Source organism: Branchiostoma belcheri, unplaced genomic scaffold, assembly GCF_001625305.1.
Source record: "Branchiostoma belcheri isolate BF01 breed outbred unplaced genomic scaffold, Haploidv18h27 scaffold57, whole genome shotgun sequence".
NCBI lineage: Eukaryota > Metazoa > Chordata > Leptocardii > Amphioxiformes > Branchiostomatidae > Branchiostoma > Branchiostoma belcheri.
This window is the reverse complement of record NW_017804209.1, coordinates 1,726,904-1,749,422: the sequence shown is the minus strand read 5'-3', so window position 1 is coordinate 1,749,422 and position 22,519 is coordinate 1,726,904. Positions and strand designations below refer to the sequence as shown.

Here is a 22,519-nt window from a genome sequence, read left to right as displayed (position 1 = left end):
CCCCCCCCCCCCCTCCCAATTTGCCCATTGCACCGTCCACTGCTACCGTTTTGACGTCCCGCTCCAGTAGAGATCCCGGCTTATTCCATTTTCCACACGTTTGAAGTCTGAGGTTCGGGATTTGTCTCCTAAAGCGGCCCGCGGAAATTAAAACAAAAGGAATGTCATCGGTTCAGTAGTACCGGCTTTAGCGGGAAGGTAAATAAATTCTGGGGATTTTCTGTTACACTGCCCGCTGCCTTCAAAGAAGAAGTCGAGCCCCATAATAGCTAGAGTAGTAGTAGAAGTAGAAATTTTTTCAGACAGATTATTACCTGTTTCCTGTTACTGTATTGCAACGAGTATTATACTTGATTGTAAAAGCAATTAGCCTTCGGGCATGATTTTGCAAATAAAGTTTCATTATAATTAGGAAAGAGTTACCCTACTCAGCAATCTACAGAACTTGGTAGGCTCTATCCTTGATGTACATAACATGTCTGAACAATTCTTATGTAACATTTTACTCAGAGGATCACCCGATTTACACCCAGATACAAACTGTAACATTTTGAGAATCACCCAAACTTACATTATCGATATTAAACTCCCACATAGCCTACAAAACATGTTCGCCTCAACGGCTAAAACTAGCTCAATGGTTTGTAAATACCAACGCAATTCAGACTTTTGTCTGCCATGTTTGTATTGAAAATAAAGTTTCAAAGTTTCAAAGTTCGTCCTTACCATGTATTGACCCATTTCCACCCATTTGCTGTTCTTTGTTGTTTTTGTTATGTATTTTGTCACTGTATACTTGTATAGCATTAGAGGAAAGGTAAATAAATTCTGGGGATGCCGCTGTTCCCTTTCGGCAGAAATGTTTGTGTAAAACCGGGAGTTAAACGGCTGATGAGGGGATTTCCTTATTTGGGTCTCCGTGGAAATTAAAACAAAACAACTCCCGTTAGACGGCATCGAGACGTGAAGTTACGTCACGGCACAAAGGTCAGAAGTTAGAGGTCAACTCTTAAATGCCCGCTTCTGGCAAAAGGATAGAAACGGGCGCCAACCATTTCTACTTTTTTAAAGAGTTTTCACTTCAGGAATGCTGCATAATTTTAGCACAAAAAAAAAAACGTTTCTTTAATCCCAGTGGCTTTAAGTATCTTTGTATTTATGAAAAATGGAGGTATTGTTTTTCTTATTTGTGAAGCTTTTACGGTCATGCTAGGTCATGCTACTTTTTTTTTAATATACTCAAAACTGCCCTAGAAGACAACTCAGGGGGCTGATAAGAATTGGTCTATGACTATGTGGAAAGATGGATTCTTAGGCTTCTACATATATACATACAAATGGTCTTATGTAAGTTTGATGGCTAATATGTACGTCCGGGTACAATACTGGAATGTGACAAGGTATGTAATTCAGTCCACGGTTGTTATCTACCTTTGCTATCCAACCATTCATTAAAAAATCCTTCATTCATTCAACATTTCTACCTCCATGATTCAACATTACAAAATGTGCTAAGTTTGTGTGTTCTCGCTCCGGTGCTCCGATTGGTTGTTTACAGAAGACGTCATCCATGACAAGAAGATCTCGGGCTTAAGTTTTGTTCATCTCGTTCCCAGGGTCGCACCTGGCCCTGTTTGCTTACAAAACAGATCAAATGGCCGCAATTTAGGGGCGCAGTGGGGCATGACGGGATACCGCAATCAGGCGCGCAGCGGGGCATGACGGGATAGGTATGACAGGCATGCTCCTTAGGCTGTGTGACGTCACAGGCGGCGACTTTTGTTTCCCTGTCGACAAAAAAAATATTGCCGAATAGCAGAAAAGTAGCCCTACCAGGCTTCCGGAGGCGGCTGGAAAGAGTAGAAATCGGCCAAATAGAAAGATAACATGCCGGGGGAGTTGGTCTGCTAGAGAGTACAGTTTGCCGCACTACTGTACTCTTTCTAGCAGACCAACTCCCCCGGCATGTTATCTTTCTATTTGGCCGATTTCTACTCTTTCCAGCCGCCTCATGAAGCCTGGTAGAGGCTTGCAGAGAAGAGGAAGCGAAATATTATAAATACTGTATTTAGTGCTTTAGTGTTTTTCCATTTCGGAATACTCAAGTGATATGTATAACAGCTTAACTCATGAAAAAAATTCTGTCAAAGTTGAGAGACAATTTCAGGTTTTGTGCCACTCATCTGCAACAGGGTCTGTTTATTCATCAATACACAACAAAACATTTTTTAAGACAGTGTTGCGCTGCACTCAAGTTTATAACCTATTTTAAAAGCGCAACACAACAAAATACAATTACCATATGGATACACAAAGTTAAACATAGAACACAAACATAAAAATACACAAACAGGGAAGTTGTAATGTAAGACCCTCTCCTGACTGAGGTGTTCACAGTGTGAGAACGTCAGGTGCATTTGGAACGGTGAGGAACACCTGGCAGGAGAAATGCAACACCTGAGGTTTCACCCGTCCCTTGTCTCAGGTGTAGAGACGCTCTATGGAAAGGGTTTTTGCGAGCATGTTTTATGATTTTTCTTTCTCTCTCTGTTAACGAAATCTCCATTTAGCATTTATACGTTAGTTGTCTGGGCGTGATACATGTAACTTGGATAGATTCTCTTGCTGCTCACATTCTTGACAATTGACAATCCGAAACTCTTTTGAATCATCTGCAGTAAAACAAAGACAAACACACTGTTCGTGAGAGAGTCCAGACAGTATAGCTTTGACAGCCGGCATATATTATACATGTACCTTTTCTTGTAGTGTCATACCTTTACCTGTAGTGTACTGTAGCTGTATTGTAGTGTCATACATTTGCCCTTCAGTTTCCTACCTGTTCTTTTACTCGTCCTGTCATACTTGTTGTTGCAATGCCATACTTGTACTTGCTCTTGTACATGTAGCGTCATACCTGTACCTGTATTGCAGTGTCATACCTGTTCTTGTAAATGTCATTGTCATACCCGTGCCTGTGTACCCGTACTTGTAGCGTCATACCTGTTCTTGTATACGTACATGTAGTGCTATACTCGTACCTGCACTGTACCTCGTACCGGCTATACAGATACAGAGTACCTGCATTGTTGTGTCATATACATATACCTATCCCTATAGAGGCATGCATACCTGCACATGTACTTGTATTGCCATACCTGTACCTGTATATATATATGTAGTGTCATACCTGTTCTTTTGGAGTCATACGTGCACATTTTCTTGTAGTATTATAGATGGGACAAATCTGTCTCTGGTATATCATACCTGTACATGTAGGTGTATAGTTTGGGCAAGTGTTAGTCTCTAGTTACTGTGCCGCAATAATTAGAAAGTTTATTGCAAATACTTGCCCGAGGGCTAATTGCGGTTACAAACAACATAAGAAAGAAAATACAGTGGTATGTGAGACTATATCTACGTCTAACTTTATACTATATTCTACAACATACATGGTACTAGTTTTACTGGGTTTGACTTCTTCTTTTTAGGCAATGGAAGACGAATTTACCCACTTCTTCTATAATATGTGGGTTCTTTGATTTTAGTAGTAATATATGCAGGTCTCCTAATGAATTTGCTATCCAGGCTACGTAAACGAGCATTCCAGTTGTGGTATTGTAAGATGGCTATTTCGCGCATTCTCGCCGGCGGCATTGTAAGTCCGGTAGATCGTGCCTGTCCCAGAATGGATGTTTTTTAGCCTGCCGGAATTCTATTGTGACTGGGCTGAAAGGGCGAGTTGGTACAGAATGGGCTCTTTAACATGGCAGTTGTGTAGTATAATACATCTTACAGAGTTGTAGTATTATGCAACTCACCGGGCTGTGCAGCTACAATACATCTTACGGAGTCCCGATAACACTTTTTTTTTTATTTCTGGATGCTAAGAGTAGAAAAAGAAAGTTTTCTTACTTCCCAGCAGCCATATGCTGTATTGACATACAGTAGGTACCAAAGTCTCCAACCCTTGGTTGGAAATGAGGAAGTGACTAGGTAAAGGTAAGGGTAAGGTATTACCTTACAGGTATTCTCCAAATACAATATATTATCCTCCCCACTCTAATTCACATGCTCTTTACCTGTTCAAATTTCTTTTAAAAGTCATTCGTTTTTTCCTGGTCAGAAAATCAAGTTAGCTTGAAGACGTCTTCTTTTAGGTTCTCAGAGAGAAATGAATAAGTGAGTGTTTGACTATTGTTGAATAGTTTAATAAATAAGTTTATGCATTCTAAATTAAGATTGCAAAAACTTACACACATCCGTTAAGCCACAAATACACGCATTTTGTGTGCATTTTGCAGTAAATGTCTGAATCAGAGACAGAAAAAAAATGGAAGACTTAAATTTGAGGCCTGCATACAAACATTTTATAAGGATAGATATTCATAGCTCCAGTAAAATATAATAATTCTTTCTAGTTACTTTTCGAAACTTCAGAGACAGCACATGAAATGTTGAAAAACACGATTCATAACAATTATGAATGTCTCGATAAACTAACAGGTCACACTACGAGTTACAATAGAAAGTAAGAAAAACACATCTATTATGTAATTACGTAACCAATGGAACGTACTGAGTTGCATAATAAACCCTGATCTGCTGTCGTCTGCAATTATACTGTCAGCCAAGGGTCAAAGGCCAAGGCGAGTAAATAAATGTATCAAATTGTACGTGTTGCGTTTTATTTTGGTTATTTGTGGGTTTGATACAAAATCATGACAGAAACCTCCCATATAATACTATAATTGTTCCTCTCCGTGAGTTTTTTCTGTTGTCTTTTTGTCTTAAGTTTTTTTACGGTCCAGTTTTATAATGTATCTGTCAATGAAAGACGAAACGTTCATTGAACCTTTGTGGGGCCGTTTTGGGGTTTATGAGGGTCCTGGAATTGTTCGATTTCACCATACTTAGAATTTTCTATCAGAAAAGTGTGTTATGTTCTTGGTAGATGTTTGGATTTTTAATAAAAACATGCCGTAAGTGGGGTTTGGAATGGTTGTATGAGGAGTAGTAAGATAAACCTGTCAAACCTCCTTGCGAGCCTCTTGATTTTGGCGCCTAATTAATGTGCGGATGGCTGGGAGGGCAGTCGGCGGGGCTAAACGTCCTTATTCACACCCCGGCGGGCTTCTGTGTGCAGTCAGTCGGGCAGGTCCGGCCGCAGTACGTCCACCCTGCAGAAAACTCCTCGCGCAAACTTTCCCCGGCCCCGCCGCCTCTTCTCGGGACCCCGGACGACTTTGTCCCGGCTCCTCCACCTCTGATCGCTGAAGACCAGGGCTTCTCCACGCCGCTGAGGGCCTCCGTGAAAGGTAAATCCCGTCCAAATCCAGATATAAAAGCATATCCACTCCAGTAAGCACGCAAAATACGCCGAGTGTGTGATTTGCTGCGATAAGGGTGTAATAATGACCGGGGCGGGACCTCCCCCCCACCTGTCAGTCACCGGGGCTCCGGACGGGCTGTCCTCGGGGAGGGTCGAGCCCTGCCCCCGCCGGGGCGCCCGGGTCGGTACGGTACGGGAGTAGCACTGTTCTCATACCGTCATGTCGGCGCTGCACAGTCTCGTATGTCGGCCCTAAACGTGAGAGAAAAAAGTTGCCGAGCAGGTATATGTTCCGTGCCTGTCGGGGCAGCCCCGAGCTGTGGACTGCAGGGCGATCGTATCGGCATTTCAGTTGTCGCCACGGCTGGTCGTGCAGCACAAACTACCCTCCCAGGTCTACCTGAAGGACACACATAAAAACAACTGTTAGAAATGTACAGTATTGGCTAATGTCTTAACAGTTCTATTCTGTTGTATCTATGACGCCTGTTGCAATGCCTGCCTCGTGGCCCTGCCCCGTGTCTCGGGCTGAAGGACCGGGGTGTTCTCGGCATGCGGGCGGGCCACGCGACGTTTCCGTACCGACGAGTTTTGGCCCACGTCCCGGCTCCTAGCTAGTCGCTCGCCCACATCTCTGAATTCATAACAACTGTTACTTCTGGATAGTCGCGCGTGCCTTTTAAACATAAAATTATGAATGTAGAGAGTTACAAGATGACTTTGCGTCTTTCATAGAGAGGCAGACCTTTTATTTGTCACAGAACATGGCGATTCTGCTGTGGTATCCCAGGGTAGGTGTGGTTATACACTACACTCAGTCGTGCAAGGACGAAATTTTGTGTTCTAAATTGCTTTCTTGCCATTGTTCAGACACAATATCTTTTTCTATACATGGAGGCCATCGCTATTGAAAACAGTGGCATGTCAGACGTTGTATTGCAATGTTGTTTGAATAATTATGCATAGAATAGAATATGTTGACAGTAGTCGTCATACAAGTTCATGTAGACATAATTATTTTTCCGTACATGTCACATAATGTCTTAAGTTTCTGTTTCTTGTGATTTGGTATCATCTTGCAGAACGTAACAACGTTAAGGAGTCCACTAACCTGCTTGTGAGTGAAACGCAGCTAACGATGTTATTGGAACGTTTTCTGTCATTTTGCCGAGGCTTGTAACTAACTGAAGACAATGGGTCTTCTATCATAGGCCACGACAGTATAAAACTAGACCAAGACATTTGACATATGACATCCAAAAGTGTCTAGGAAAACATGCTTTTTTGCTGACACTCTGTAGCAAGGCTGTTGGCAATACTGTTGGGCGGACGTACCTGTATTTGTGTTGTTGTAGTAGTTTTTGTTGTTGTTTTTTGTACGTCGTATCTTCATTTTCAACCCTTTAAACCTTCTGTGGGTAAATTCCGTAATAACCCAGGAAAAGAGGGTTTGTTAATTCTGTGTTGACTGTGTAGAACTTGCTCCCAGTGGCCTTCGCACTTGTGTTCTGAAGATCCTGAGATATGTCGACTATCTTCTCTCTAATTGCCGAATTTCCTGCGACAAAGGAGCCGATTATGTCCAGGATTCCTCGGAGACAGTGGCTTGGATGACTGAAGAGTTGTGTCGTCCCGGTAGGTCTTCCATGTACATAGTCTTTGCGTAGTCTATGACAATGTACATAGTCCCTTGGCGGTTTGCAGTGCTGAGATCAGTAAGAAAGAAACATATCCTGTCAGTTCCAGACTACCGAAGTCTTGTTATGAGAAGATGCAGTAATTTTGGTGGTATATTTCTCTGGACTATAGGTTGTGATAAAGACGCCGTTGATTTGCAGCCCGTTGTCACGGTCTATCATGTTCTTTAGAAATATCTTAACTGTCAGGAACTCTTCCCAGACGCTACCGTACCTGAGATGAGAGCCGGTGTCTTGTGAAGACTTTTTGAAGACTCAAAGTCCTAAAACACGCCGATGTAACCCTTTTTACTCCTTGAGATGTTTTTTTTTTCTTCACACGATCACAAATGCTTGGGCCGTGGTTTCCACAACACTTGGATGAGGTGCAGTTGAGAATGTTTCGGACACCCGGGCATTGTAACCAAGGATCGATGCCTTCTCCTGGTCCCTGGTGCGATATATTCCGTATTCCTTCCATCAGTTTTGAGCACAACATGCACTGTTCCCTTTAGTCGTTCGCTATATTTCAACAACGACCTCAGCTGGCTGTTTGAATAGTGAAAAGTTCATGTCTTAAGTTGAGGTTCGGGTTTATCACAAACTTCATACACTTCACCGTCCCGAATTATCCATAAGGCACGAGTTTTCATAACATACACACTTCCTATTCTGTGTAAATGTTTGGTCCGTAGCTAGAAGACGTAATCATGGAAGGTAGTTTTGGAGCCACGTATCTCGTTATTCACCGATTGTCGTGTAAACACGCCGAACTTTCCCTGGACTCTTCTGGCGTCTTTCTCGTCGGTAGTTTTGTCCTGTCCATTGCCGGCGACTTGCTGAAGTCCTCTGTGTATTTCGTGCAGTAAGGTTTGGAGTTCTTACCGACGCTGTGCCCAAATTTGTCTCTAAAGGTTGTTCTACCCACGTTGTGGTACCGACGTCTGAAGGTAAGGTTGGGGGTGTGCCGACGTTGTGCCTAGCCTCGTCAGGGCTTGTAGTTACAACTCCGAGGTGCCCAGGTTTCCGCAATGCAAGGGTTGGCGTATATTCTAGTAGATGAAAGGTTCGTCTCAGTGTATACCGGTAAGGTTTGGAGTTGTACCTGTGAGGTGCCCATGCCAGGTTGTCTCACTGTAACGGCTGTGGGTTAGTATCATTGTGCGTGGGCTCGTCAGCAAGGGTTGAAGTTGTACCTCTGATGTTCCCAGGTTGTCTCACGGCCGCGGGTTGGTATTGTTGCAGAGCCCAGGTTCGTCAGGAAGTGTTGGAGTTGGTACCTCTGATGTTCCCAGGTTGTCTCACGGTGAAGGTTTGGGTTTGGTACGGACGCTGTGCCAAGGTTCGTCAGCAAGGATTGAAGTTATATCTCTGAGGTGCACAGGACGCTGTGGCGATGTTGTCTCACGGTATTCCGGTAAGGTTTTGGAGTTGTATCTCTGAGAGGTGCCCAGGTTCATCTCATGGTGAAGGCTGTGGGTTGGTACGGACACCGTGCCGATGTTCTCCCTGCCCGTCCCCCCGTCGGGCGCCCGGCATCCTAGCTCTCCCGGCTCCGACTGAGCCTCTCGCCCGATCCTCCCGCTTCAGTTCGCGATGTTCTCTGCCAGCAGAGACCCTGCGAGGAGCGGTTTGTGCCTGGGTCATTACCTAAATGTGCATTTTCACAACTAAACAAACAGCCGGTGCCCATCTCTAATGAAGTGGTCGATGATAGATGAGCCCGTTTCACACCGTGACATCCGAGGCGGATAAGCGCATTACGTCCCGGCGCTTCCCGCGCTCTCGCCCCGGTAGCACCCAGCCAAGCAGACGGGCCGACCTGCCGGGTCCACCCGAGCAGAATCCGCGCCAAACGCGCCGATTTTCCGCCGGATTGCCCGCCAATGGTGCGGCCAGGATTTACGGCAGGAGAAAGCGGTTGACCTCCCGGCCCCCGTCTCCAGACTTAGTATTCAGACTGTTGTGTTCGTGAGGGGGACAATTAGACATGAAAAATTTTTCTCTGCTCAAATTGTCTTAAACATCTATCACGTATAAGTGTGAGTCCATAATGCTCAATTCTTACCACAACTGAAAGTTTAAGTTAAAATCTAGCTTAGGTCAAAACCTTGCGGTCTTCCCAATGTGTGTCATTTCAGTTCAGGTAAACCACCTACAAACTTAACCCAGCTTATTCTTTACCCAGGAAGCAGGGGCTGCAAAGATCTAGTAGGTACAGAATACATAGAACATGGAATAACAATAGTCACCACTCAGATGCAACGTACTATGTTATTATCACTAACATCGGTGAAGGTTAGACATCCAGGTAATAAGATACGCCAAAAAAGCAAGCTACTGGATTTCCAAAATTTAAAGTTACTAACAGGTCGCATGAGTTGACCTTCTTATATAGATCTCATCCATACTGAACTGCCTAGTACGTCAAAATTCCTTCCATCGCTTCTTAAGTTCAGTCAGTTCCTTATAAACCACCTGTGAAGTAAGCTGATACATCGTCTTATACGTCTGTATTCGTAGATAGGTCACATCACATACAAGGCGACATCAACACCACGAAAGGGGCTTATTCTTACAATTTTGCTCTCCAGTGGTTTACCTACCTAAAGAAGCCATTTGGCATTTGCTAAACATGTAAACGGTTTACTTTTGTTCATGCATAGGTCTCGTACGCGAATATATTTGAACTATGCTTTTTTTCGGTTGAACAAGAATGGCGAGGATTTTTCATTACTAGTTGTAGAACTATGATGTCGATGTAAGTGGAGTTAAACAGTGTGGAGCACATGTTATCTCCAGATATTATGTGGTTGTTATCTCCCGTAGTAGGATATTGTGTGCGGTTTGTGGAGTGAACAGTCTTCAATAGAGACTGTCGTGTTTTACACGCGTGGGTCGCCGGAAACCGATTCATCACTGTCATATTCACTCGACAGAGCACAGGGGCAGGGACATAAGCACGACACATAGGGACTGTCATACCCACACGATAGAACACACGGACAGGGACACGACAGAACTCGTATTCGGGCTGTACAGCTATAGTGACACATAGGGACACTGGAATGTCATCTCCACTCGACATAGCACAGGGACACACGGGGACTGTCGTATCCACACGACAGACCACAGGGCTAGGGACATTAGCACGACACATAGGGACTGTCGTATCTGCACGACAGACCACAGGGCTAGGGATACCGGGCAGTCTTCTCAACACGACACAGGGAGACTGTCATCCCAACACGACAGAACACGTATTTTCCACAGATACAGGAACATTGGGCAGTCTTCTTAGGACGACAGATAATAGAGGACTGTCATATCCACACAACACACATATTCCACAGACATACATGTACATGTAGCAGCATTGGACGGTCACATCCGCACGACAGGACTCGCGTTTGCGTTCGGGTTGCACAGATAAGAGGACACATAGGGACACGGAACAATCACCTACACATGACACTCGGGGACCTTCACCTACACATAATACTTGGAGACTGTCACCCCAAACAACATTTCTGACCGAGCAGTGCAAGGACAGAGCTTGGGCAGTCTCATTTGCACTGTCTCCGAGCCTGTGCACAGCAGATACACATGGACATGTTTCTACAATTGTTTTCTGAACAACAGAAACAAAGTTAAATAGCGACAAACGGCCTGTATAATGATATAGCTCTCTTCATAAGTAGCGTGGAACAAACAAACAAAAGACTCATTGATATATTATATGCTGTATGGAATGCCGGCGGTGAGAGTGTGTGTGTTGGGGTTGGGAGGGGAGGTGGTAGTAGATATTTTACGTAACTTGGCGTGTATCCAGCAGGTCTGCAGGGCGTGTGGACCGACCTGTAAGGAATGCCTGTACAGACAGGTCGGTCTGAACTCACCTCCGCACTGCGCATGCCTGGATGCCGCCTGGCTGCACATCGAAGTTTGCTGGGCCATTATGGTAGGGATCACGTGACACCGTGTAACTACCTCTGGTAACCTCGCTTCTTTTCGTAATAATAGATTAAACGTAGGTTGGTCTGTGTCATGTTTTCTGATATTTTATAGTTCTTGCGTACATTTTGGCAGGTCCCTTTCCATTTTATTCAGCCTAGTATGGCCTTCTTTCAGCTTTTGTTTCCTGTCGTATACTCTCCAAGCAGGGGTTGGGGTTTTGGGTTATTTTTCACCTGTTTTAGGCTTTTTTATCAGGTTTTCTTTTTTGCACTTGGTTAGGTGAAAAAAAAAATACCAGCAAAAAAAGGAAGCCCGATGAAAAAGCCTAAAACACGCCAAAAAGCCCCTTAACCCAAACCTCTGCTTGGAGAGTACTTTTTTTTTTTAGATATCTAGTTTATATTTGTACAACGCATATGGCTATTTTGTGTGAACACTGCATTTACCCTCCTAATACCTGGTGTTAGAAGCCTATTGCCTTTTTGTACGCTGCACCTGTTCCTAATTGATGAAATGTACATCCAGTCATTTGAACTCATAGCGTGCAATAAAACTGTCACTAAATCACCCTTCAGCTGACCGGAGATTTCCCCAAAGACAAGACCTCATCACTCACTCGGCGGAGCTATATATTACTACTCATATCGCGGAGTGTTTACGTGTTTAATAGCAAACCGATATGTTTGTATGTATGAGTGTCTGTATGTGATATGTACGGATTACGTACTCTGCATATGTGTAGTACGTATGTATGTTTGTATGAATGTGTGTAGGTATGTGTGTACTATGCATGTATGTATGTTTCTTTGTATGTATTTAAGTACTATGAATTTATGCATGCGTTAGATATGTATATATATATATATATATATGTGTGTGTGTGTGTGTGAGTGTGTGTGTGTGAGTGTTCTATGTTTGTATGTATGTGTCTACTATTCATGCATGTGCATATATGTATGCATTTATTTTTTGTATATATGTTTCTATGTTTGTACTTTACTCGCGCTCCGTGTACACACCATGACCATCCAGTCCCCCGCAGTGTTATGACTCCCCCATGACTATGGCTATGTTTGCTCGCACGCCACGTAATTATGTCTTCACGTGTTCACGCCTCCAAATGTTTCTTCCACCACTCCATTAGTTAGACCTTTATTATTATCACTGACATATATACTGTACGTAAGATGACGTTATCCATACGTGTACTTAACTTCCTTGGACCTTTAGTTCTAGAAAGCATACAAAAGTCCTTGTGCTTTTTGTTGTGTCAATAAAGAATCTACTATTAAAAGGGGAAGAAACGGCCTTCCCAATTATATCGTACACAAAACCTCCTCCTGCCCCCCTCCCCCTAATTAGTAGATGGCCACTTAGCCAGATGACAGTACATTCATCTTGTCCATTGTCCCACACGCGCTAATTACCGTCCTTTGTCCGAGAATCGCTACAGAATCAGCTTTATTGCAGACCGATGGTCCCGATAAAATGAACACCTGTTGATGGATGGACAGGCGATGTTATATGAGGTTGTTTTCGGTTACGTGAAGAGGAGGGCGTTACACTGGCGGCGGGTTTATTAATAGCAAAATAACGGTTTGTTATGGAGGCAATCACAGGGTGACGTGCTGCGGCGTAGTGTATAGTAATATAGCTTCCTGGTGGCAGACTGTTTTTTTCTTCTTTATTGTACAAAGGCAACATCCTACGCCAAAAAGCAGACGGATCGGTCTCAGTTATTCTGTCGTTTTTGTATTTCTACATCGATGTATGCTAATGGGAAATTACTGGGACCACATGCCATCTTGTAGGAGACGTTTCAAACACAAGAACTAGAAAGACATATTAAATGTTCCAAGCGTAAAACACGAAAAATGAGCCGGATCCCTAGCCTCTACCAGGCTTCGGGAGGCGGCTGGAACGAGCGGAAATTGGCTGAATAGACAGATAAAATTCCAGGAGAGTTGGTCGGCTACAGAGTACAACTTGTAGCACACCAACTCCCCTGGCATGCTTATCTCTCTATTCGGCCAATTTCTGCTCTCTCCAGCCGCCTCCCGAAGCCTGGTAGAGGCTACCAGTTCGCACGTACATTTGCGTGGAGATTATGACGTCTATACCCCTCATGCACCTACATGATTTGTAGTTCCATCTAGCGATGTAATGATTATGCTATATATGTATCTACATGTACAGATGTAGATTGCACGCAGACATGTGATGTATTATCTTTAGTGTAAAGATTGTTGCAGCTTGAAAGACGCATTAACCAATGAATCAGAAAAGTGAAATTGTCACAGTTATGTAACGGCCATATACGTTATCATGTTAGATCTTATAAGTTATAAAAGTTCCAGGGTGTAACTACGTGGTAACTTCACTGGTGAGGAAAAACCTATCAGCCTAATGGAACGTCCATTAAATATGAACGAGCAACGCTAATTATCTTGTTTTTCGCTCGCCTTATTCTAAATAGAATTGCAAAATTTTATTACCCAATCTTTGATTACAATGAAGACTTACATCACAGTGAGTCCCTGAAAGTAGCAATGGAAACACGACTAGTGGTAACTGTATTGGTGAGGAAAAACCTATCAGCTTAATGGAACGGTCATTAAATATTTTATTTATGAACGAGCAACGCTAATTATCTTGTTTTTCGCTCGTATTAATCGAAACAAAACGGCCATATTTTATTATCCAATCTTTGATTACAATGAAATGTTTTATTGCAATTTCATGCCCGAAGGCTATCTAATTGCAAGGACAGAAGAAACATTTGGTGTAAGAAAAAATGAAGACCTTTATTGCACATTTCTGCCACACTTGGCTAAGTACAGAACTAGGCAACATTGGGAACTACAGTACTGATAACTCCTAACAAACTACTGGTAAAAACTACTGGTTTGACTTCTTTTATGATTAAGACAGAGGAAGACAAAGGATCCCACTTTATTACAACAAAGACTTACATCACATATTACTGAAAGTAGCATAGATCTTACAACGTTTGTATAATCTATGTATAAATGAATGAATGAATGAAGTTTAGTGCTCGACAATCGTACATGGTACAATGTGTGGCAGTAATACAACAATACAACAAAAATAAACTATCTTATTACATTTCTTACTACAAACTACTATCTAGACAGTATATGAGTTACAATATGTTCATGTATTGATGATATATGATTGACATTTACAAGTACCAGTACTCCCCACCTTTGTGTATTGGAATGTGTAGAACTAATGAACCCAGCAACAGAACTGCGGATTCTCCGATTGTTTGTCTTACACAAACCAGATCCACCCCTGCTATTCTCCAAGCCAATTAAAAATCGGAGCCTTTTGTTTAGCTATAAGGTAATTAGCACCTTGTTGAGGACCCATTAAAACCGTTTAATCCGGCAGTTTGGGGACAGAGGCGGTAATGATCGTGTTTGTAGCGACTTTTGTGGGTGTAATCAGGAGCAGTTGTCTGCTGGGTATGGAGATTAAACCACGGGACACAAACAAACTGGGGTTAAACATTGGAGAGGTAGAAAAGGATGAACGTTTCTTGCTTTGTTGATTTGGCCAGATAACAAACTATGGGTAAACATTGGAGAGGTAGAAAATGATAAGGTTTTCTTGCCTTGTCGAATTGGCCGGTGAATTATTTATCCCTTGTTGTTTTTTTTTTTACCAATAAACGTCAGTTATAAAACTACAAGACGAAAGTCACCTGGTGGGATCCATACAATTAGATACATGAAATGTACAAGTATTGACAGTTCACTTGAAACTATTTGAGTTGGTAAAACTATTTGAAGTTTTCCTAGCTGGCAGAAATTGTGTGCTGAAATCGGTGTCGTTTTAGTCAATAGAGAAATGATTACAAGCGACACTTCGGATGTCACAAAGCTTTATGTAGTTCTGAAAACATTTCTTCTCGCAGAAACATTTAGTTTCGAGTTATAGCGTACATTCAAAGACTTTCCTGGGTCTTCAGTTTTCAATAAAGTTGATTCCTCCGGTAGCATTCCGAAATGTAGATCGGTTTATTTATTGTTTGTTTGTACTCACGCAGGGTGAACTTACCAAGTCTGCAGGTCAATGTGTTCTGCCATGTGGCGGGTTACCGGCCATAGATTACGGATTAAGATTTCAACCTAACAACCCTCAGCATCGCACATCACATGTGTACATCAGATCGTATCTGTACACGTTTGCCTTGCCCCTTGTGGATGTTCATTGAAAACAGCTTATAAATGTATACAGATTCATATATAAAAATAATTTCTTCCCCTCACTTTTCTAGCTCAGCTCAGAAATATATACAGATCCGTGTCTGTTTATTCTGAAAGTGTTTGTCCTTACGAGTTTGAAACTGGTGTGTTTCCCCGTGCGGAAGGTTATACGATGCAGATTTACATCCTGAGTTGATACCCCCTCCCCCTCCTCTTGTCCACCTCATCAAATGTAGATCAGACTGTTTACTCTTATGCAGATTGATGTATGTAGCTGTCTATTACATTGTAGTACAGCTTACAGATGTATATCAGCCTCTGTTGATTCTCAAAGAGCCCGTACTTTCGAGTTTGAAACTGGTGTGTTTCCCCGTGCGGAAGGTTATACGATACAGATTTACATCCTGAGTTGATACCCCCCCTCCCCCCTCCTCTTGTCCAGCTCATCAAATGTAGATCAGACTGTTTACTCTTCACACGCGGCTTGAGCCGAGTCCACAAACAGACTTCCGCATGACGGAACAGCGGACAGACCGGGAGCATAATCTCCTACCCACTACTGCCTACCTACGGGGGTAGGGATCCTAGAATTCGGTAAAAAAATGGAAATAGTTGGCCAGGAGAGTTAGTCCGCGATACGGTCAATTTCCCCATCTGCGCGTGGGCAAATGAACTCTACGCTGGCTACACTCCCCTAGTCAATTATTCTCCCTATTGACTACCTTTTACTTTTTTTTTTAATCCGCGTTGTTTGTCTGGTGGAGACTACTAATATCCAAATACTCCTGACAAAATCGTCACTACCAGCCAAAAGAAGCTCCACTGATCACGGCAGATAAAACATCTTTATTGTAAAAAAAAAAAAACAGATTGGTACATGGTGCGAGTCTATGGCCACTCACTATACAGTGCAAGAACGAAACCCCGATAGAAAAAAGCCTTGAAACACGCCAAAAATAAGCCAAAACGCAAACCTCTGCTTGGAGAGTACAGCTATCAGGAAAAAATTTGCGCGCTGTAGTAAAAGAAGAAAAGGTTAGTCGGAGGCAAGTTCAGCAAACACGCACACAAACAAACACCCCGACAGTTGTTCCCTCACAAACCGCTCTGCAGAAATCCTCCGCAGAAGGAGTCCATAATTTCACGCCACATTACGTCTGTAGTGTTTTGTACGTAGGTTAATTTCGTTGTACCCATGTATTTGTCTGTATGTCTACATGTAGTTTTAGACCTTACCAAATTCGCTATACTTTTACTATCATGAAAGTTCATCTGTGTTGGTAGTTACGTGTCCAACGTTTGATCCAACACCTAAAATTCTCTCACCTAGAGCTTTCGACCAGTCACTCTGGTCTTCCTCAGTAGACTCTAGTAGCTCTAGGTGAGAGAATTTTTGGTGTTGGATCAAAAGTTTTAACTTTAAACTCGCTATACTTTTGTTGTGTCAATAAAGTTCTATAACAGACGCAAGCTTTAGCAAACACAGACCCGACAGTCGTTCTCACACAGAAATCCTCCCGAGAAGGAGTCCATAATTTCACGCCACATTACGTCTGTAGTGGGGGTTTACACACACACAAACTGTGTTCACCACGGTCTGCGTTATTCACAATTTCAACTCAGGACAGATCAATTTGGTCAACCACATTTTAGTCGGACGACATCGCCGTTCCCTTAGTAACAACAAAAAAATCACTGTTTTCGCCAAATAGTTGTTGCTAGCCCCCATACAACGATGAAGTCATTAAGGCTATGCAAACAGTTGCAGTATTGATAAGAGTAAATGTAACAAATGGGCTTACAAGTGTTAATTCATGAAACCAATATAGTGTACCGAATGATGACGAGGTACGTCTACTAAAATGTAAAACGTGTTCACAGGTTGATAATTGTAAAATGCACATTTACCCTTCTGCAGACATAAACCATTTTTGCAAAAAAATTATTTTGTATACGCGATGTATACATAAACATGTATACACCATTGAAATAGTAATTTTGATGCGAAAAGTTTCTGAAGTTTCTGCACGCAAACTTTTTTTCACATTGTAGGTCGCAGTTTCCATTGTGTAGGTTGTGCAACGAAAACATATCGCTAACTCTAAACTATTTTTTTCATACCCACTTTTAAAGTGCAAGTTTATTTACTTTTTATCTATTCAGTTATTTATTTCTTTAAGCAAAAAGGACATACAACCAGGCTGTCGAGCTAACGCTTCGCATTTCCTTATACATGTATACGATAGCCCTACTCTCCAAGCAAAGGTTTGAAGTTTGGTTTTTTTTTTTTTTGGCGTGTTTTAGGACTTTTCATCGGGCTTTTTTTTGCACCGGAGTTGGCGTGAAAAAGACATATTAAAAAAAAAAGACAGCCCCATAGAAAAAACCTAAAACACGCCAAAAATAAGCCAAAACTCAAACCTCTGCTTGGAGAGTATGATAGCCCTATCTGTGGCTCCAGACCAGCTTCAGCAGTTTGTGTAATGAAAGTGCTGTTTGTTCGGTATAAACTCTGGGATCCTCCACTCCAGCGGCCGTGTTAATCCGCGCCGCCCGGTTACCTGCGCCAATACACGCCGGGACTTCTCTCCGCCCGGTTACCTGCGCCAATACACGCCGGGACTTCTCTCCGACACGCTGGGACTTCTCTCCGGCCGGCTGGCTCCCGTGTAAACATCACCACGGTGTGGATAAACCACGGGTATATCTAACCTCCGTAGCAGGCTTATAGAACTGGGGGTTTGGTGGTCTTCAGCTGTTTTCTGATTAGCCTCCGTAGCAGGCTTATAGAACTGGGGGTTTGGTGGTCTTCGGCTGTTTTCTGATTAGCCTCCGTAGCAGGCTTATAGAACTGGGGGTTTGGTGGTCTTCGGCTGTTTTCTGATTAGCCTCCGTAGCAGGCTTATAGAACTGGGGGTTCGGTGGTCTTCGGCTGTTTTCTGATTAGCTAGTTCTAAACAGGGGCAATTCTACCAGGCCGGCTATGCTGTCTATATGCAATCAGAAAATAGCACATAAAAGCTCCCAAAGACCCTGAAGACCCCCCAAACCCCCAGTTTTTTGTATGCTATGGAGGCTAGGGTATATTCGTTCTAGTTTCTGGTCCTGAGCATTTGTTTAGCCTCGATCAAACCTATCATAAAAGTTCATCCGTGTTGGTAGTTACATGTTTAAAGTTAAAACTTTTGGTCCAACACAATCAGTCAATCAACTCAATCAAACCTGTTGGCGGCCCGAAAAATGGTATAAAAAGTTGCTTCCGTGTAAACATCACCTCGGTACAGACTCGGGATAAACCACGGGGTTTCTAGGGACGGACGGGGAGAGACGAGGACGGGGAAAACGTTACTGGCCACATCTGTATAGTTACTATTGAACCTCTTGGCGGCCTGAAAAATGGTAGAAACTGGCCCAAACCGGGCAATATTTCAACGGAGGGCTTGGTAGTCATAAGTACAGAATTTGGCCGTTAATTGCAAGTTGCAACTCTCTGCCCGGCTAACTTCTACTATATCTTCAGCAACCATCGAGATATGCCAGGCTTTGTCACTACTTGTCACTACGAACTTAACATTTCATTTCTTTTATCTTTTATCGCTCTACCTAATATAACAGTTTGCAAAATAGTTCTACCAGTGACTAATTCTATCTTCCTTCAGTAGTTCCTAGCGCAACAGCGGAAACGTACAGTAAAGTTGATCCCTGTACTACCGATGGACATTGTTTATATACTTTATTGTTCACCCCGAAAGTTTCTGTCTTTGTATTTGCGAAAAGGATCTGCACGTTTCCGGCTAAGGAAATCTTGCAAACTGAACTAGATAACCGAGGTTAAACTTGTTTCCTCGTCTTCCTGCCGATTTCTTTGATCCTTATAATTCTGGTTATGTCGTGAATTCTGAAGTTTATTAGATGGACAGAAACATGGGGTAAACCAAGGTCGATGCACGTTCCTTGAAAATAACATAAATAATCGGGTCTATGTATAGCTTTCATATTCGTCAGGTAATGCATTTCAAACGTTTCATTTTCCGATTCACCAGCACTGTTGTAACACATGAGCAGTGCACGATCTTGGATATTTACGATATGAATATGCTACTCCTAGCAGTTCCGGTGGCATTTTATCCAATGTAGCATTTTGTTTTCTTATGCATCGTGCTTTATTAGTTATAGGTATTTTTTTTTTAGTGTTTTAATGTGCTCTTTGCTATTATGGGGAAATTGCTATATTTCTACAGTCCCAAGCAAGAAGCACAATAAATGAATATGGGAAAACTCCTAACTTCTAATGTATTCTACCCTTTTTTTTACAAGCTTAACCATTTATTTGTGACGTTACTTCTGCCTTCCATAGTTTGTGCTTTTGATATCTTTATATTGGAACAGAACAGTATCAGAGTATTATTATCTGATTCTAAAAACACATTAAGACAGAGAAGATAGACGAAAATACATGATTTTGCTCTAGTCCAGCGTCCCTGGAGTGTAAATAAGTTCAAGACAGAAATCAAATTCAAGAAGAGCGACTCATACAAATCATAACATTTGTATACATCAAATCAACAGAAATTCAAATAATAATAACTCTGAAACCTGAAAATGTTACAGGGCACTTGCGTTGCAAGTTCGTATCATAACAAGTGTGGCATCCACCTGTTATTGGTGTTGGTTCGGTAATATGGACTGTCACCTCTAAACAGTGGAAATTTGTAGTGAGACAAAACGTGTAATTTACCCTGCAGGAGTTTAATACAGTTGTGATATATCTGTGATTCCCCAGCCACAGACGATCCAGCGCTGGATTGCAGTTATCAGCTCATAACGCGATTAAAGCTAAGAGGATAACGAATAAATGTCATTACGGGGTGCCGACTGGTGGTAGTGAGGGGGGGGGGGGAGTGCGATGTAAACATTTGGTCCTTTTTGGGGCAGAAGGAAACGTCATACATACAGTTCTAGAAGTGACGTACACCGGGTACTCTGGTCCCCTTGCTACCAAACTTAGTCCTCCGTTACCCCTCTATAACAATAATAAATACAGGGTGCTCAAAGTTTGTTAAGTGGATAGCACATTGCAGATTTCCTTTACTTCTAATTTTTGTTTTGCTTGATCGTCCGATCGGATGTCGCTGTACTATTTTCGCGTCACTATAGCTTTGATTACTTAAGAAAGAGAGCATCGCGTTGATCAGTCCAACAGATCAGCATGGTCGGTAACGATATCTAAGTCTCTCAGTGGCATTTTTACTGTAGATTTGACAAGTCATGGTATTTGTCCATATTGTTAACAACGCTCGTCTAGTAGACCATATTCTACATAGAGTTTTCTGATTTTAAAACTTTATACTTTTCATAGCATTGTCGAATTCTTAACTTTGACGTCGTGCGTAGCGTTAAGCGTATTCAATTACTTAAAAACTTATTCCACCTCTCCTTTGCTTTTCCCCACTACCAGTACCCATTGACAGTTTAATAACCTTCCACAGCAGATACAAATAGCCGCGTACTTACGGTAAATAAATCCTCATCAATTCCGAGCAGCGAAAACAATTAGGTACTTATGGACATGCCACAAAAGACCAACATAAAGCGGGATAATCTCCTTACCAGGGATCCGCTGTTTATAAAAATACGACGGAGCTAATTTGGGGGCTGAATGGGGCCCGATTGAGATGGTAATGCCGGGGGTTGGCAGGCCGGGGGGTTCAGCGGGAGCTTAGCGCGTTTCTCCCCGCCTGTGGGGAGCCAGTTGGCCCCGGGAGTCGGGACGGGACGGACCTGATCGAAGGACGAGGTAATCTCCAAGCAGATCCCTTTCGGTGGCAAAAAGACAGTATCAAATTGGCCAGGCAGTATCCATTAGCCAGAGAAGGTCGCCGGACACCGACGGGTGGGGGTAGCGACAAAAAAGCTGGACATATATAAAAAGCTAACGATCATTCCCCGACAACCTCTGCTTGGAGAGTTCTGAACTTCTGACAGCCGCTTGGCTCCCATTTCTGTTCCGGTTTTGCTGTTTGAGTCGCTTCTTGTGGACAATAGAAACGTGTGGACGCCCGAGTGTTTTCCTGGATTCTGATTTCCCGTACGGTTGAGATTGGACAGTGGAATTTCCTGGAATATCTGAGTTACTGGACAGTTGGAGCAAGTAAGGGCGGCCTAAAGGTAATATATGGAGCACATTCTTCTGTCAACGATGTGGTACTGTTAGCGTGTACGTATACCGCAGAAATATATAAATCTAAACTCAAGACAGTTAAAAACTGAGGAAGAAATGTACTAAAGTGAAAGTGAGGGGAAAAAACAATTATTTGTTATCCGTACTAACTCGGATAGGAACTGCTATTCGCGCTCAAGTAGGTGAAAAAACATCACCGAAAATGAGGAAAATAACATACCAGTTAAATACCGCGAAGATATGCGTTCACAATTGTGTCTTTTAATAATAATCGTTTACGAATTACATTGATTTCCTGGATAGTCAACTTGGGAGATTTTGATGTCGATTCGACTTTTCAGCTGTCAGCGTAGTTTGAAAATGCTGTTTATTACTTCGGTGTCTGCCATCTCCCCCGCCGGGCTGGCGCGCGCCTCCCGGTGCCTCGGATGGACGTGGTGGTTACAATAGATAGACTCAATCAACAAGCTAGATATCTATTGTGTGATGTAGCGAATGCTGTTTAAGTACAGAATAGTGGTCTGTTGTAACACATTTTGTCTGCTCGTCATTAGATCAGTGATGATGCTAATTAGTCCCAAATTTAGCACTGAAGCTGGCCTTTTTATACTGCTGCGTGTGCCTTTTCTTCATTGGAATCTGGTCACACTGTCCACAAAGTTTAAAATCTTTAATTGTATTCAGTTTAGTTCTTACGATGCACTAGTTCATAATTTTTTCTTGTTGTTTGCTGCTGTTAGCCAAAAAAAAACTATTGCGTTGAAATGACTTTATTGCACAACAATTGTGATGGTACAATTGTATGACGACGAGTATTGAACATAGTACAAAAAAAAAAGAAAAGGACATAGAATCCTAATTACATAAACATCAAGAGCTAATGCAGTATACAACCAAGTAGGGCTAATCATGAGTTTCAGCATCTTTTTTTTAATAACAAGACACTCTTTTATGTTGGAAGTTCATCCGTCTTGGTAGTAATCATAGAAACACGTTGGACTTTATTCCTACACACAATATACGCAGAGATCAAATTTTCAGCGACCACTGTCGCCTTCATCAGGATAATTATGTATTTATGTAATAATTACGTAATACACTCTTTTATGTATGTACCTTTTTTGCATTGTAAGACTAAGTT

The 22,519-nt window shown here is 42.4% G+C and overlaps 1 protein-coding gene across 4 annotated transcripts in view; it reads left to right on the top strand.

The window, feature by feature from the left end:
- Positions 1-5,025: 5,025 nt before the first annotated feature.
- The window catches only part of LOC109481743 (paired box protein Pax-6-like), a 103,206-nt gene continuing 85,712 nt past the window's right edge, over positions 5,026-22,519 (top strand). For 2 of the 4 annotated variants that reach the window (XM_019784336.1, XM_019784339.1), the window contains exon 1: positions 5,031-5,318. The gene's annotated coding sequence lies outside the window, so the exon portion shown is untranslated. Of the gene's footprint in view, positions 5,319-22,519 lie in introns of all 4 variants that reach the window. The other 2 variants (XM_019784335.1, XM_019784334.1) reach the window with 2 other exon arrangements.